Source organism: Choloepus didactylus, chromosome 2 (genome assembly GCF_015220235.1).
Source record: "Choloepus didactylus isolate mChoDid1 chromosome 2, mChoDid1.pri, whole genome shotgun sequence".
NCBI classification, from domain to species: domain Eukaryota; kingdom Metazoa; phylum Chordata; class Mammalia; order Pilosa; family Megalonychidae; genus Choloepus; species Choloepus didactylus.
In genome coordinates this window covers 172935075-172951825 of record NC_051308.1, presented here as the reverse complement: position 1 = coordinate 172951825, position 16751 = coordinate 172935075, and the positions used below count along the sequence as shown (strand labels likewise).

The 16751-nt window shown below is 33.1% G+C and overlaps 1 protein-coding gene across 2 annotated transcripts in view; it reads right to left on the bottom strand.

Moving 5' to 3' along the window:
• NEGR1 (neuronal growth regulator 1) overlaps positions 1 to 16751 on the bottom strand; it is a 904198-nt gene that overhangs the window by 626159 nt on the left and 261288 nt on the right. The gene's annotated exons all lie outside the window — the stretch shown is intronic.

Sequence of the window (16751 nt, the reverse complement as noted above, 5' to 3'; positions counted from 1 at the left end):
TAGTTGATTTAAAAAAAAAGTCAATTAAAAAAAAAAAAACAATGAAAAAAATATGCAAAGCCCTCTTGAGGAGCTGGTGGAGAATGCAGGGGTGTTGAGCTCACCCACCTCGATGGTTGCTGATGTGCTCACAAACATAGGGTATCGGTGGTTTGATGGGATGAGCCCTCTACCACAGGACTTGCCCTTGGCAAGACTGTTGCTGCAAAGGAGAGGCTAGGCCTCCCTATAATTGTGCCTAAGAGCCTCCTCCCAAATGCCTCTTTGTTGCTCAGGTGTGGCCCTCTCTCCCTAGCTAAGCCAACTTGGCAGGTGAAATCACTGCTCACCCCCTACGTGGGATCAGACACCCAGGGGAGTGAATCCTCCTGGAAATGTGGAATATGACTCCCAGGGAGGAATCTGGACCCAGCATCATGGGATGGAGAACATCTTGACCAAAAGGGGAATGTGAAAGGAAATGTAATAAGCTTCAGTGGCAGAGAGATTCCAAAAGGAGCCGAGAGGTCACTCTCGTGGGCACTTTTACGCACAATATAGACAACCCTTTTTACATTCTAATGAATTGGAATAGCTAGCAGTAAAAACCTGAAACTACCAAACTACAACCCAGAACCCATGAATCTTGAAGACGATTGTATAATGTAGCCTATGAGAGGTGACAATGTGATTAGGAAAGCCGTATGGACCACACTCCCCTTTGTCTCATTTATGGATGGATGAGTAGAATAATGGGGGAAGAAAAAAAAAAAGGCACCCAGTGTTCTTTTTTACTTTAATTGTTCTTTTTCACTTTAATTTTTATTCTTATTATTTTTGTGTGTGTGGTAATGAAAATGTCAAAAATTAATTTTGGTAGTGAATGCTCAATTATATAATGGTACTGAAAACAATTGAATGTATGCTTTGTTTTGTATGACTGCATGGTATGTGAATATATCTCAATAAATATGAATTTTAAAAAAAAGATGATATTAAAGTGTATTTTCCACAGCATTGTTTTGTAAGGATCTTGTTTAAAAAACTCAAATAAATAAATCTGTGTTGCATATAATACTACAGTTAAAACCTTATGTTTTCCAATTATAGTTAACATTCAGAAAATATATTATGGAGTCACCCTAATAAGGATTAAACTATAAAACAGAATTTTAAAAAAGATTATTCAATATTTTAGAAAAAAATTTCCCTGTTTGTCATATAAAAATGTTTCTTCTTTGAAGAAACATACTGAATCACTCATGTGATGCTTTCATGAGCACAAATAAATTTTGCTACTCAGCTTTGACTTGTATGTTTTAAAAAATAGTTTTAAGTATTTAGTGTGGCATTTTATCTCCTGAAACTAAATAGATGAATTGAAATTTTTCAGCCACTTCATGGTCGTATAGACCTGAGTAGTAGCAATCTACATCATTTTATTAAAGTCGTTGAAGACAAATAGTTAACCTATAAATCATTTGACCTTCTCCTCTACATTTTTACCATGGATAAAATGACCATTAATATATCTTACATATTTTTCTAGATAACTGCAGAGCCCATGACCAAAAGAAATTCAGAGATTATCATTTTTGAAATACATCTCCAAAGCCATCTAGACAGTCCTAAATATGAATGCAAATCTAGGCTGACATTTTGTCTAGTGCAAAGAGAAATGTGAAGAGAAAGAACAGTGTAGTGGTGTTAACATAGATCTAAATTTTCTCTATATTAAGGAATTGTCCTTTATGCTAAGATTATGACATCTAACTTTTTTTTTCTTAAATGTGCTTTTTTTCATTAAATACATTTCTTGTTGTATCACAAATAGGTTTAAATTCAATCTTACAGGAACAATAAATCAAAATGATGCGAAAGAAAAGAATATGGTATTAAACTGAAGGTAATTGATGAAATGTGAAAGGAAGGTTGGTGTTAAGAGGAAATTAAACTTTGTTATCTACTTCCTTTAAAAAGAAGTTATATTCTAATCGTTAAAATACCCTGTGAGATATAGTTTGTGTTCCTATTTCACAGATAGAGAAACTGAGGTTTAGAAAAGATAACTCTTCCAAGAAGGAATAATTAGTGAGTGGTAAAATCAGATTTCAAATTCAAGCCTGTGTGCCTTTGGAGCCCACACTTTATCTCCTATACTCAACTGTATCCCAAGATAAAAAAATAGAAAAGTATCCAAGAGTTTAAAAGAAAGGCAATGGGATGTGAAATTTTTAAAGTTCTTGGAATTTCCCCTAAAACACTTACATGATGAAGATAGCAGGTCTGTGTTTTATGAGCAGTCACCACATGCCAGAAACTTTTTGACCATTCTAAACATTCTGGATTTTGCATCCAGTTAATAATATCTGCTGGATCTTTTTTTTCTTTCTTTCTTTCTTTCTTTTTTTTTTCTTATCTTGAGCACAGTTATTCATTTGAATTTATTTAGCTTCCCTGGCAGCTTCTGAGCATGATAGTATGTATTTGGATTTATCAGACTTCATTCTAGATGCCTTTGCCAATGATTATAACCTCTTAAAAGTAGTTTTATTTTATTCTATAATTATATTTTATATCATTTATTCTATATAAATTAAATAGATATATTGAGTGAATGTGATAGGTAATGTAATGTGTTAGTGAATAGATAACATGCGTAAGTCAAAGGGAATGTAAAATATGGGATAGCATGTCGATAAACTACTAGAATAAAAGCAGATTTTATCAGTTGACATAAACTCAAAGATACAGAACTTCAAAAGAGAATGAGATTTTGTGAGTTTCTTAAAGGAAGGGGTAAGTCCAATATTTGCATCTCCATCCACTGTGAAATACATGATATTTGTATTTTTTTTTTTTTTCTGGTTTTTTTTAAACAAAACTAGGTACCTATCATAAAATGAGCTTCTTAAGGGCAGGGAACATGTATTACAACCTTAGGCCTTGGCAAAATGCCTGGTATCTTTTGGCATCCAAGGATGTTTGTTAAATAAATGGATGAAAAAATAAATGAATGATCAGTTTGCACAAAACTCAAATGAACTTTAAAATGATTCCAACACATTGCCATCCAGGATATCCCAGAGCTATCACTCCAGCTGGCTTTATATTGCAGACTATGAGCTTTTTCTAAAGACAGATGTAGTGAGTTTTTCTTGTGAATCTGTTGGAAACTAATTATTTTCTTTTGCAGAAAATTGTTTTTCTTTTAATTAGTCATAGTCTGAGAAAGAAAGAATGTTCTGAAATTACTTTGGAAAACAGTTTTAACACCAACACAAAAAGAACAGTTCCAATTTCACTGAATTAAAGTCGGAGAATTCTTCAAATAATTTTACCAATGGCCCCCAAAAGATTAAGTGGCTTTCTTCCAAGGTAACAAACAGAATAATGAAAAATTCTTAAAAGTAACTTAGATAATCTTATTTCCAAAATTACAGCTACCCACAGAAATTTATCACCTGTACAAGAATATAAGTTTCATGAGGGCAGAGATATTTTTCATTTATGCATTTCAATCCTGATTTTCTTGTGCATAGATTACCTGGCTCACTGAAGAGGTATTTCTTACTGACTATTTCTTAAATGAATGAACAAATGGAGGATGAATCAGAGGTACAGTTTATGGAATTACATAGAGCCCACACTCACAATGTGCTTGCATATTCTTGATGGAAAAAATTAACTAAAGAAATTTTAAATTCATGAACCAATATTTATTGAAAGTCTACTATATGATAGGTGCTATGCAAAGGACTGGGTCTATAGCAATGAATAAAATAGATAATGCCCTCATTTTTATTGAGCTTTATAATTTTACAAAGAGAGAAAGATGCAAAACAGATATACAATGGTTCACAACTTTGGCCAAAGACCTTTTAAAACTTAGTAATGCTTAAAACTATCTCCCACCAAAAAGAAATTCTTATTGAGTTTGTCTGGGAATAGGGTCCTGGAAATTTATATATATATATAGTCAGGTAATTCTGCTGTTATCTAAGGCAGAGGACACCCAAAATAAACAAAAAGAAAAAGACATTTAATATATTGTCAGGTCCTGATAAGTGCTATAAAGCAAAATAAGGCAGGACAAGGGAAAAGAAACTGGAAAATGGCAGGGGCTGCTAGAGAGCCATGTGCCCACCTGGGGGAGAACACTGATGGACAATGAAGAAGGTCACTGTGGCTGGAACGGAACGAAAGGGATCATGGAAGAAGAGTTTTTTCAAGGGGATAGTCAGGGCCACTGCAAGGATTCTATGCATTCTTCTAAGTGTGAAGGGGAGACGTTAGAGGAATTTCAAAGTGTAGTGACATGATCTGGCAGAGTTTCAGATCTATCCCTTGGGCTGCCTTGCAGGAAATATGCTATGGAAGGACATGAGTAGATGATGCAAGACCAACCGTGAAGTTACTCTAGGGGTCAAATCAAGAGATGATGGTGGTTTTGGTGGGATGGCAGTGGTGTAAATTATGAAAAATGATTGATATAGATTTTGATGTTAGAAACGAGAATATTTTCATGAACTGGACATGAGGTCGGGGAAAAAGAGAGAAGTCAAGGATGATCCCAAGCTTTTTAGCTAAAGCAAATAAATGCATGGTGGTGCTGCCTTCATAATTCTTGAGTTACTTATTTATGTATCTCTAACTGAAAAGGGACAGAAGACAAGTCTTGATACCCTAATAGATCATGGTAAAATAATCTATTCAGGTTTCTCTTTCTCTTTCACATATGTATATAGTCCCAATCATATGAACACAGCATAAAAGCATATTTGCATAACTACCTGCACATTATAAGATGCTCTGAAGTCTAAAGTCCTTTCTCATTCCACACTAGAAATAGTGGCAGAAAAAATAAAATCGGAGAGTATATTCTATTCTAATGCAGCTGTAGCATATCCTGTTTCCATTAATATGACACTGAAAATTCTTTAAGAATAATAGAAGCCAGGAAGAACTAATAAAAGTACCATAGAACACAGAAATGAAACTTTGATCAGAGCAATGAATACATTTCAACCAAGAAGAAGCCCGGAGACAATAAACACATCTCTAAATTGGCTTTGTCTTAATTTTGAAGTTGCCACTTCTCTTTTAATAAAAGCTGAAAAATGGTTGAGCTTCATTACTATGCCTAATTTCCCATACAATATCATATTTCCTCATTTGTTTCATGCTTCACTTAAATTTGAAACTAAAGATTTTAACCTAAAATCATTCATACTGTCATTAGCAGTTTGTATGCCTCATCTCCAGTTCCTCTTTAAAAACATTTCTCACTTGAATACTTATTTAACATAAATAGAACTGGATGACTATTAGTAACACTAATTATCATTTATTGAGTACTAGTGATGTCATCAGTGAGACAAGGGTTGCATGTATTTTAGTTATAATCCTAGAACCAGTGAGTAAAAAGCTATTAAAATTCCTGTTTTACAGACGAAGAAATTGAGGGACTAAATAAATGAAAAGTTGAGCAGGTTACTTCTAAAGATTCTTTTTAAGTTTAAGATTTTGATTCTGAAATACTTAAAATTCTAAAAAAAAATGTTTTTGTTTCTGGCAACATGGCATAATAGATTTTTGGGAAAATAATTCTAGTATAGATTAGCTAAAAATAGTGAATGTATGATATAGATGACAGGAAATCAAGGAAAAGGGAATCCTTGGGGGCCCAAATTCAAGAATGCTCAAAGTAAGAAGGTTAGATTCTGAAGACTCTCTTATCTATAGTAGCCTACAGTTCATATATCTCAAGTCACTCCTTACGCAAGACAGAAAACCTAAGGCCAGAAAAGGTGAGAGGTAGAAAGAATTAGCTTGTAAAATACCAGGCTTCTAAAATACCAGGCTTCTGAAAAGCTACACCCTCACTGAGTTAAGCCAGGAAAAACACTGCTCTCAGAAAGGGGAACACAGGTGATACTTGCTAGTTTGGACCTTATAAATATACCAAACAAAAATTATTAGACCAGATGAAAGAAAACACAGCTCAGCTTTAAGCTATTTACAAGGAAAATGCCTAAAATATAAGTACACTGAAGGTCAAAATCAAAGGACAAAAAAAAGATATACCAGGGAAATTCCAAACAGTAGATATCTGATACCACTGTATTAACACCAAAGTAAACTATGAGATCAAATAGTACAAGAAAACAAAAAAAAAGCTTTAGTAGAGATAGAGTTCCTACATATTGATATAAGGCTACATTTCCTAGGAAGATATAAAATGGCTAATTTTAGATGAAACTTATGACACAACTTCAAAATATTTAAGCAAAGAAATTGGCATGGCTACATGAACAAAATGACAAATCTACTACTATAGTGCCAGATCTTAACATAACCCTTTGGTAACTGTCAGAACAATCAGACCTAAAGAAGACGCTCAAAGAAGTACATAGGAGAATTGAACAATTAAGATCACAAATGACCAGTGCTCCCAACAGTTGGAAAATACCTTTTTCCAAGCATCCATGAAACATTAACAAAATTAAACAAAGAGTAAAAAGTCACAACAAATTTCAAAGTATCAGTACCATAAAGACCATATTCTGATCAGACTGCAATTAAATTTGAAATAAATAATAGATAATTACATTTTAATAAAACTCATTTGCTTGGAAATTTAATAACAGACTTCTAAACAATTTATAGGTCAAGAAAGAAATGATAATGAGTGTTTAGAAAAAGAACTTAACAATACAAAATATTATATGTACTAAATATCAGTACTTGAGGAATATATCTAAATAGCATTTGGAGAAAAATCTATAGACATTATTATATAATAAGAAAGGCTGAAAATTAATGGACTAAACATCTAAACTTATAAGTTATAAAAATACAAGAGAATAAACTCAAAGAAAGGAAAGAGAAATAAGTTTCTAAAAATCAGAAATAATGTATTAGAAAATCAAATACAACAAAAAGGATCATAACATGTTATAGCTCAAGAAAATTACTGCAATTGACAAATATATGGCAAAGTAAAAAAACCATTGTCATAAAAACTTTATTGTGAATGAAAAAAGGAACATACCATAGTTGTCATAAATATAAATTAAAAAGAAATAAAATGATATTTTGAAAAACTTTATGCCAATGCATTTAAAAACCTAGACAATATGGTCAAATTCCTGGAAAAAAATTGCTCAAAAGGTAGAACTTTGAAATTTTCAGAAAATTATTAAAGAAATTGAATCATTGGTAAGAAATCACCAGTAAAGACCATCAGGCTATGATTTTTTTATAGACAAATTCTCAATTTTTGAGGAAGTAATCTAGTCTTAAACAAATGCTTTCAAGGAATAGACTCTACTCATTTTTGAGATAATTATAACCAAGGCAGAAAAAAGAACTATGAGAAAAGAAAATTATAAAGAATCTTGATAAACACAGATGTAAAAATTTTAAAGTAAACTGAATGTAGCATTTTCTAAAAAGGATAATACCACTTGACCACACTGAATTTATTCAAGGATTTGATTAATTTAATACCAGATTAAAGGAGAAATGTATGTGATCATCCCAAAGGAAACATAAAAAATAAAATTCAATATCTGTTTATTTAAAAAGCTTGGTAAATTGATAAAGTATATACATAAAAAAAGGCTTAAACTGACAAAAGCTACAATAGATACTGAAACCATGGGTGAGAGAGCTGGGAACCAGACACTGATTTTCAGGATTTCTTCCTTTCCCATATCTGAAATTCTTTCTGAGCTTGTTTTCCTGGTGGCCAAACTCAGCTGTAATTGAGAGACTAGAGCATGCATAGAAACACTTGTCCCCTGAATGCCCCCTGATATGCTAAGAAGTAAAATTACCTGCCTTGGAACCAAGATTATGGGGATGTGGAGTCGTCAAAAGCAAATAAAGTGTTAGGGCTCCTCAAAAAGAAGGTAAGATGTGACCAGCTGGCATATTTCTACAAAGAACCAATCTGAATATGCCAACCTAAACCCCATCACTATCCCAACCCCTCCTTTGTTTCCATTCTATAAATCTCCTTTAATTCTTGGACCTAGGATACAGATTTGAGCTTGTCTCCTGTCTCCTTGCCAGGCAACCTTGCAATGTATCTCCTTCTTTTTTCAAGATCCTGGTGCCACAGTATCAGCTCTGTGTACATTGGGCCATGAGCCCATTGCTCAGTAACAATACTGTCAGTAGTGAAAACTTGAATATGTTTCTTTCAGAATTCATAACATGATACAATATCTGCTGTATCACTTAAAAATATAAATGTTGTAGCCAGTACAATATGACAAGAAAAGGAAATGAGGTATAGTTTGTTACAGAAGTATAATAATTGCCATTATTCACAGATATGATCATTTACATGGAAGCACAAAAAGAATTTACAAATACATAATTGAATTCAATAATCATTTGCAAAGTTGCTATATAAAAACAATATAATAGAAAACAGCCTAATTTTTATACAGTAGTATAACATTACTAGCAAATGCTAGAAAATTTAATTATGAAAGGTTACCTTCTGCAATAACAAAAATACAAGTTACCTAGGAATAAATTTAATAAGACATCTAAAAAGTTAACTTTTAAAAACTTTGAATAAAAGAAAGGTAACAAATCAAATGAGCTTGAAAAGTCCTGTTAATTTTATTTTATTTTTTATAAGTGCCGAACTCAGAATAAAAAAAAAAAAAAACCTAACAAGTAAATATAAAATCTCTATATGTCCAACTCCTTTAATTAAATATTATTCCATTTCCTTAATTCATTGCATTTCAGTATCATCATCACTGTCACTTTTGTGGCAGAAATTATTGGAAAGAAAGCAGAGCTAATCATTAACTACTTTTCTGTCTTTGCCCATGCAAACGTTATCAGATTTTTGTAGAGGTGGCATTGGTGATGGTGGTAGTGGTGGTGGTGGTGGTGGCGGTGATGGAGGTGATGGCTGTGGTGGTGATGGTGGTGGTGGTGGTGGTGGTGGTGGTGATGGTGGTGGTGATGGCTGTGGTGGTGATGGTGGTGGTGGTAATGGTGGTGATGATGGTGCTATTGGATCCTGAGCCCAGCCCTCGACAATTTTTCTCTGACTCAACATAAGCCCAAACCCTTTATACAAATAAAATTACCTTATTTTGATTGCTCACGTATCTGTAACCACTCAGCTAAGTGTTTACAGTTTCTACCCACACCAACTTGCTGGATGAATCCTAAAAGCTGATTCATCAGAGGAATATCAAAAAGGCTTACTGCTTTAAAATGCTGATGCAAATTCATCCACAAAGATAGACCAATTAGCCTGGTTTTTGTGTAAGTGAGAGTTATGCTGCTAAATCCCCCATAATGAGTTTAGAAAATATCTTGTAAATTAAAGCAAGGGATTCTTAAATTTAATATAATGCTTCCTTGCTAGATTACATTCCATGTTTAAAACATTTTAATGAAAAAAAATCTTAACAAATAACACAAGAACAATAATTACTGAAATAACAAATTAAAGAGTTGAGCTATGTAAAGACTTTCATATGCACGGGGGATCAATAAACATTAAAGTGAAAGAGAAAACTGTTTAATGAACTAACAAAATAACATAGAAGAAGTATTAGGGACTAGTAAATGTCATTATATTTTATTATATTCTCCTATCAAATTATGCCATGCTCTCCTGCCTTGAAACACTGTATTGTTTAAACAAAAGAATAATCACAGTAATAGACAAAGACATAGTGAACAAAATGGGTTGCTTACAACTAGGGTACATATCTCCTATTTTTGTTATATTAAGAATACCCTTTAAAGCACTGTATAAGTTATATATACAAAGAACATCACCATTTATAATTCAGCTTTAATAGAAAAGTTATTAATTTTCTTTAATTCATGGCATCCCCTTTGGCAAAATTTATATTAAAATGTTTGAATTACCTAGGTGATTTTTTCATATACAGTCATCTGGCTACATGACATTACTGAATAGCATACCAGAAACTATTTAAGAAAAATTCTATGTACTAAAGATTTTTTACCACCACACAGTTTGTTTTTCTCTCCATCTAGAATGAAAACTGAAAAGTGTGTAGTAGGTAGTCTATATCTTTTCATGTTTCTTTCCTAGTTGAATCAAGATATGCTTAGAGCATCCCAGGGCTTATAGAATACCTAAGCAAGACAGAAGCATTAGCAGCATTTACTTTTGTTTACATATTTTTAAGGAAACTCTTAATGTTAAATAATCTGATACACTGTAAAATAAAATAACCAAAAACTCTTGGTGAATAGTGTCACAGAACTACCACAACATTTTAGACCATAAACTAAACTACATGCTCCAGGAAAATTTATTTACTCACTGATCTGTTTTATTAGGTGATGCAAACAAAATGCTTTTCTGCCAAGCTCTTAATGAGCAAATTTCCAAATAATTTTCCCTCAGCTTTTATGAAACTCACATAAAGATGCAAAAAGTCTTTTCCAGAATGTTTCCACAGTCATGTTATACATAATCAAGGTTATCACTATATTCGGCTCTGTATTTACTGTCGAAGGAAAAATTCAATCATTATTAAGAAATGTAAGAATGCTTTGAGCTCCCTAAATCTGACAATTACAAATCTTTAAAACCACTCATTAAACAAAACTTGAGAGCTTTAAGCTTGCCTCTTAAAAAGACAATATACATTGATGTATTAGAATGATAAATTCAGATTTCTGAGCATAATAGGCACATTAGCATAATATAATTGGTTCTGCCTTTAGGGTAACCAATCAGATTGTGCAAATGTGACTATTCATAGAGCTCCTGAAATGATTTTTACTTTTCTACAAATGAATTCTGGCCCTGAAAACAAAACAAAACAAAGCAGAAAAGTCTATTGAACTTTTATGGAACTGTGATGGTCTGAAGCTGTATGTACCCCAGAAAAACATGTTCTTAAATCTAATCCATTCCTGTGGATGTGAACCCATTTTAAGTAGGACCTTTTGATGAGGCTACTTCAGTTAAGGTATGACCCACCTCAATAAGACTGGGTCTTAATCCTTTTAATGGAGTCCTTTGTAAGAGAAAGGGGAGAGGAGGTGAGAGAAAGAGAGAGAGAGAGAGTGAGAGAGAGAGAGTGAGAGAGAGAGAGTGAGAGACAGAAAGCCATAGAAGCAAGAAGCTGAAAGCAAGGAAACATGGAAGAGAGGGGAGAGACCAGCAGATAGCACCATGTGCCTTGCCATGTGGCAGAGGAGCCAAGGATTACTGGCATCTGGTCTTCAGAAAGAAAGCATCGCCTTGATGATGTCTTGATTTGAACATTTTATCAGCTTCAAACTCTAAGCTAATAAATTCTCATTGTTTAAACCAATCCTTTTCATGTTATCTCCTTTAAGCACCCTAGGGAACTAAAACAAGAACACTTTTCTGTCTAGATACCAGAATATAACTCATAAAACATATTAAGTTTTTGTGTCTCATCCAGTATAACCCTCACATTAAACCCACAAAAAAGCCAAAAGCTTTTCACAGTCTATGCATTTACAGCATTTTAAAAAAATCATACATTAACAAGAAAGCCTATACAGATATTGAGTTTTACACTGAATCAAAATTATCTTATGCAACATCCCTACCACACTGGAGACTAAGTGTTTCCAAAAGGCCTGCTGACCATATAAATCTTATTCATAAATTTAATACTACCCTGCCATGGTATTAATAGTCCCTATTAACTAACAGATAATTCCTTAATTTGTTCACTAAATATCTAGGAAAGCTCTTCCATGGTGTCAAGCACTTTGCTAATCCCTCAAAGTCAAGAGCTAAAAAGATACCATCCAAACTCTTTGAGTTCACAATCAATCTCATGAAACATTATTTGCCAGACCAGTCAGCCATACCAAGAAAGTAAAAGGTACAGAATAAGATAAACAAGCCCAGGGTCAAATTGGGAAAATAAACCAGAGTTTTAATTTCTGTAATATACCTGGATCATCTGCTAAATTCTGATTTTCAGTTAACAGCATTTAAATACACCATTAACAAGAGGCAGGGTAATTCTTATCTTTCTACTTTCTGCCAAAAACTAAGTTGCTATTCAGGAGAAGGCAGCCACACTTTCCAGAAGTAAAATAATTAAAGCAAATGGTTCACTGAATCAAATGAAATGTTATCCCTGCTCTACCTGCGAAGTGGTACTCATCTTAACTCATTTACTTTTAAGAGTTGAAAGATGGGGAAGAAATCACAATACAGCATTTGGATGGGATGATTTTCAGCAGTCATTTTCAAGTTGTATTAAATGGATAATTAATGGCAGAAGTGAAGTGAAAACCCTGGTCTCTGCTTCCAATTTATTTCTTTTTCCAAAGTATTAGGAGTCTAACACACCAAAAAAGGAGTCAAAACTAGTTGTCATTTGTATACTAATATTCTCAGCAACATTATTCATAATAACCAAAAGATGGAAGCAACCCAAGGTCCATCAACAGATGAATGGAGAAAGAGAATATGGTATATACATAAAATGGGATACTATTCTGCAGTGCAAAGGAATGAAATTCTGATACATGCTACAGCACAACCTTGAAAGCATCATACTGAGTGAAATAAGCCAGACACAAAAGGACAAATATTTTATTATTTCGCTTATATAAAACAACTAGAATATCCAAATTCACAGAGACAAATGTAGATTACATGTTTTCAGAGGTAGGAATGAGAGGGAGGGAGTTAATGGTTAGAGTACAGAATTCATGTTTAGGGGCAATGGAAAAGTTTGATGATAGAGGGTGGTGATCTGAGCACAACACTGTGATTGTAATAAAGACCATTGGATTGTATACTAGAAAGTGGTTAAAATGGAAAATTTAAGTTGTATATATTTTGCCATAATAAAAAGAAATAAATAAAAAACTAGTTGTCAGCAAAGTGTAATATTGAAATTAAAATCTAACTTTATAAAAGAGACTCATAAGCTTTTTCTTTCTGTTTTATACCATTCACGTTGAAATTTCTTTAGGAAAAAAATAAAAAAAGAACTACTTCTTATTACTTCTAATTCCTTACCTTCAACTCAATCTTCAAGCCACACCTAGCTGGCATCTTCTGTCCCTCTCCCTCTACTGAAACTGCCCTGGAAAAGGCTACCAACTTCATAAATGCAAAAATTTTAAGCCCAACAAATTCTGGTTGGACCCCATGTTACTTGCATTGAGTGTGGCTAATGAAGCTATTGACCTAATCACCCCTAAAGCCCTGTTTTTGTTTTTGTATTTTTTTTTAGACTCAAATAACTTGATGAATCGCTGACTTTACTGCCCCGCCAATCCTCTTCATTTGCTTACCTGGCTTTTCTTTCCCTACTCATCTCTCAAATCCCCTTGCTCTACAGGCATTGGTCCTAGATACTATTATTTCTCTTATTCTATATACCCTCCCTGGGTTCAAATACTGGTCTGAATTTTTGGGTTTCCTCACTTGCCAATTTATTTTTATTATATTTTTATAAAGGCTCCTTCTGACTGGTATAAGATTGAGATCCTTTCTCACTTACAAAGGGGTTGACCTTCAGAGATCCCAGATTTTAGATCCACTAGGTCATCAGACTCCATGAAAAATACTCACAAGTTTCTTCCTAAATACATTATAAATTTCCACTTCTCTGGTTGATAGGCTAAATGAGTAAAAAGCTGAGTTTAATGAAAAACATATACTTTATATAAAATCTTAAATCTGTTAAGAATAACATAACTTGTAACTTTTTATTAATCTCCACAATTTTGTTTATTAGGAAAAAAATTGGCTATGATTAAGCTATATAAATAATGACCAGCCTGGTTTCAGCTACTACCAATATGTTGACGACTTGCAATTTCATATCTCTAGCTCATGTCTCCGCTGAGCACCAAAGCACCAAAGCACCAAATATTCCTTAAACCCATGCTACTCAAAGTATGGTCCTTGGATAGGCAGCACGGACATCTCCTGGGGGCTTGTCAGGCCCTACCCAGAATTACTACCCAGAATTACTGAACCAAAATCTGCATTGGAAGAGGATCCCCAGGTGCTCTATATATACATTAAGCTTTGAGAAGCACAGTACTAGATTTTTCCACCTGGAATTTCCATCAATACCCACTATGTATAATATTTTCTCCCCCCAGCCAATTCAACATTTTCCTCCCTGCCCTAGCTCCAATCTGTTCTTTCTCCTGAAATCACTATGCTATCCCTATAATTTGTTCCCAAAATCTACCCAGCTGTCACAAAACAGTCATCTCAGAGTCTTCCTTATTTTACCAGTACAGTCGCTGAGTCCTATTGAAATCACAATTTAAATAGTTCTCAAACCTGTTTCTTCCTCTTCTTACTCCAGCACATCTTTCTTCTCAACCGTCTCAATAGTTTTCAAATAGACTCCATGTCACTCTTATTCTAATCCATCTTTCACACTATACCAGGATTGATTTTCAAAAGCATGAATCTTTTTTATACTGCCTGATTGACACCCTTCACACAATATATTTATTTTCACATAGGCATAAAAAGAATGAACATGAAAATATATGATATTGATACATCAGGGGTTTTCTATATGAATACAAATAAATGCATGCAATTAATCTTCTCAACCTATTAGGTTAAAGATCAAACAGCCCTCCATGTATGAGTCCCGACAGACATCTCTGACCATTTAACCCACAGTTTGTAGTTTACTGAACACATGACACTGGGTCCAAAACTCTAAGTGATTTTTGGCCACTGACATCCTTACCTAGAATGACTTCTCTTTGAAAATCTGGAATATGTCTATTCAACCTTCAAGATTCTGCTCAAATATTTCTGCATTTGTCAATTATCCTGATTTTCTCCAGAAAAAATTTACCTCTTTCTGCTATATATCCCCACTGTATCCTATGCATCAATTTATTATAGTAGTTTGAAAATTCCAAGAGTTTTGATATTTATTTCCTTTATTAAATCATGAGCTCTTTGGAAGGCCAAAAACATGTCTTGCATCCATAATTCAAGGCCTAATACTCAATAGAATATTTAATAAATGAGAGGAATAAAATTAAAAGAAAAAGAATTGATTAAACATAAATGAAAGTTTAAGAATATTAAATAGTAAGAGTAGCTCTAAAATGTTTAAAGAAAAAGAAAAATGGGCCAAATGATTGGTTAAAGAAGATATAAGATCAACAAATTATTTAGATTGATATTCAAAATATATTCTTAGAGTCCACAAGCAAAATTTGTATTTATTTTATATCGAATATGTAATAAAAAGAATAGTGGTAAAGGAGAAGGGGAACAAAATGAGGAAGACATTTATTAAGAGACAGAAGGTAAAAATAGGAAGGGACAGATGCAACCTCAGTAATGTTTTGCATGCTGTTGAAGACATAAGAAAAAGCAAGCAAGGAACATGGTTAGTTAGCAACTGGAATGGTTTTGTGAGCTAGCAGCTCTGGATCATTATATCTGTGGCACTCATAGAACGGACTATTAACAGCCTTTCAAGTTTTGTGTGCCTCTAACAGAGACATTTTGATGTGTTTATTGACAAATAATGTTGTCTCCTATGGAATGTAAGTAGACGTCATTGAAAAATATGGGCTTTTAAGCAGAAAACAATGTGCCAAGTTGAAAAATTATTTCAACTTTATTCTTTGTACTTAAAAAGTTAAATGCAACAAAATGGAAGAGAAAGAAGTATTTGAATTGTATGGAATAATTTTAAAAGATTAAAGTATATTTCAAGAGATCCTCCATAATATGCAGATAATTGTGATTACACATGATATAATTAAGGGGATAATAATAGCTAAAAGAGGAATAAGTCAGAAAGGCAAAATACAGTAAACACAATTCTGTCCTTATGCCCTGTCTAATTTGTAAGTTAAAGTTGGCTTATTGATAAAAAGCATGTGACTAAAATATAAATCACATTTATGACTGAAAAATGTAAAGCTACCATAAAAAATTACTTTCTTTCCCTCTTTCAAGAATTCTGTGTGAAGAAATGTTAAAAAGTAGCTGAAATGTGTACAAATGCATTCAGCTTTGCAAACAAATACTTAAAAATATATAAAGTCAGGCCTTTTGTATCAAAGTCTCTAGTGTTCACTTAGCACAAGTTGTTATTTTGATGATTGAATATGTGGAATGTACAATTCTCACATATAAGATATTATTGTCTGTTTACAGTTTGGAAGTATTATAGGCAGTAGACTATAGGGAGGCATATTTAAGATAGAATACCATACACTAATACCTGGTTCATAAAAGCCTCATTAGAAGAAGTATGATTTTATCATTTAAAATTTCTAATAGTATATGAAGTAGGGCTATCTTTATTCATGATGTAATAGGGTAATCTTATCCAACTACATAATAAGGCAAAGCAACCAGGCTCTTCTGAAATGCAATTATCACATTGATTAATAATAGAAAGAATTTCTGTTCAATGCAGAAAATGAGTATATATATATATATATATATATATATATATATATACACACACACACACACCATATATAATTGGAACTGCATGGGAACATTAAATAAAGCAAATGAAATTATACTTATTGAAATTTCCATGTCATTGGAGTTAACACCCTATACCCTTGGAAAGAATGACAGAGACATTTTAATGTTCAAAGGAATCATGCAAAAATATTGATTTAAAATTCTATACAGTCTCCTGGGAAAGAAGATGCGCCGGTTTGAATGTATTATGTCCCCCAGAAAAAGCCATATTCTTTGATGCAATCTTGTGGGGCAGACAGAA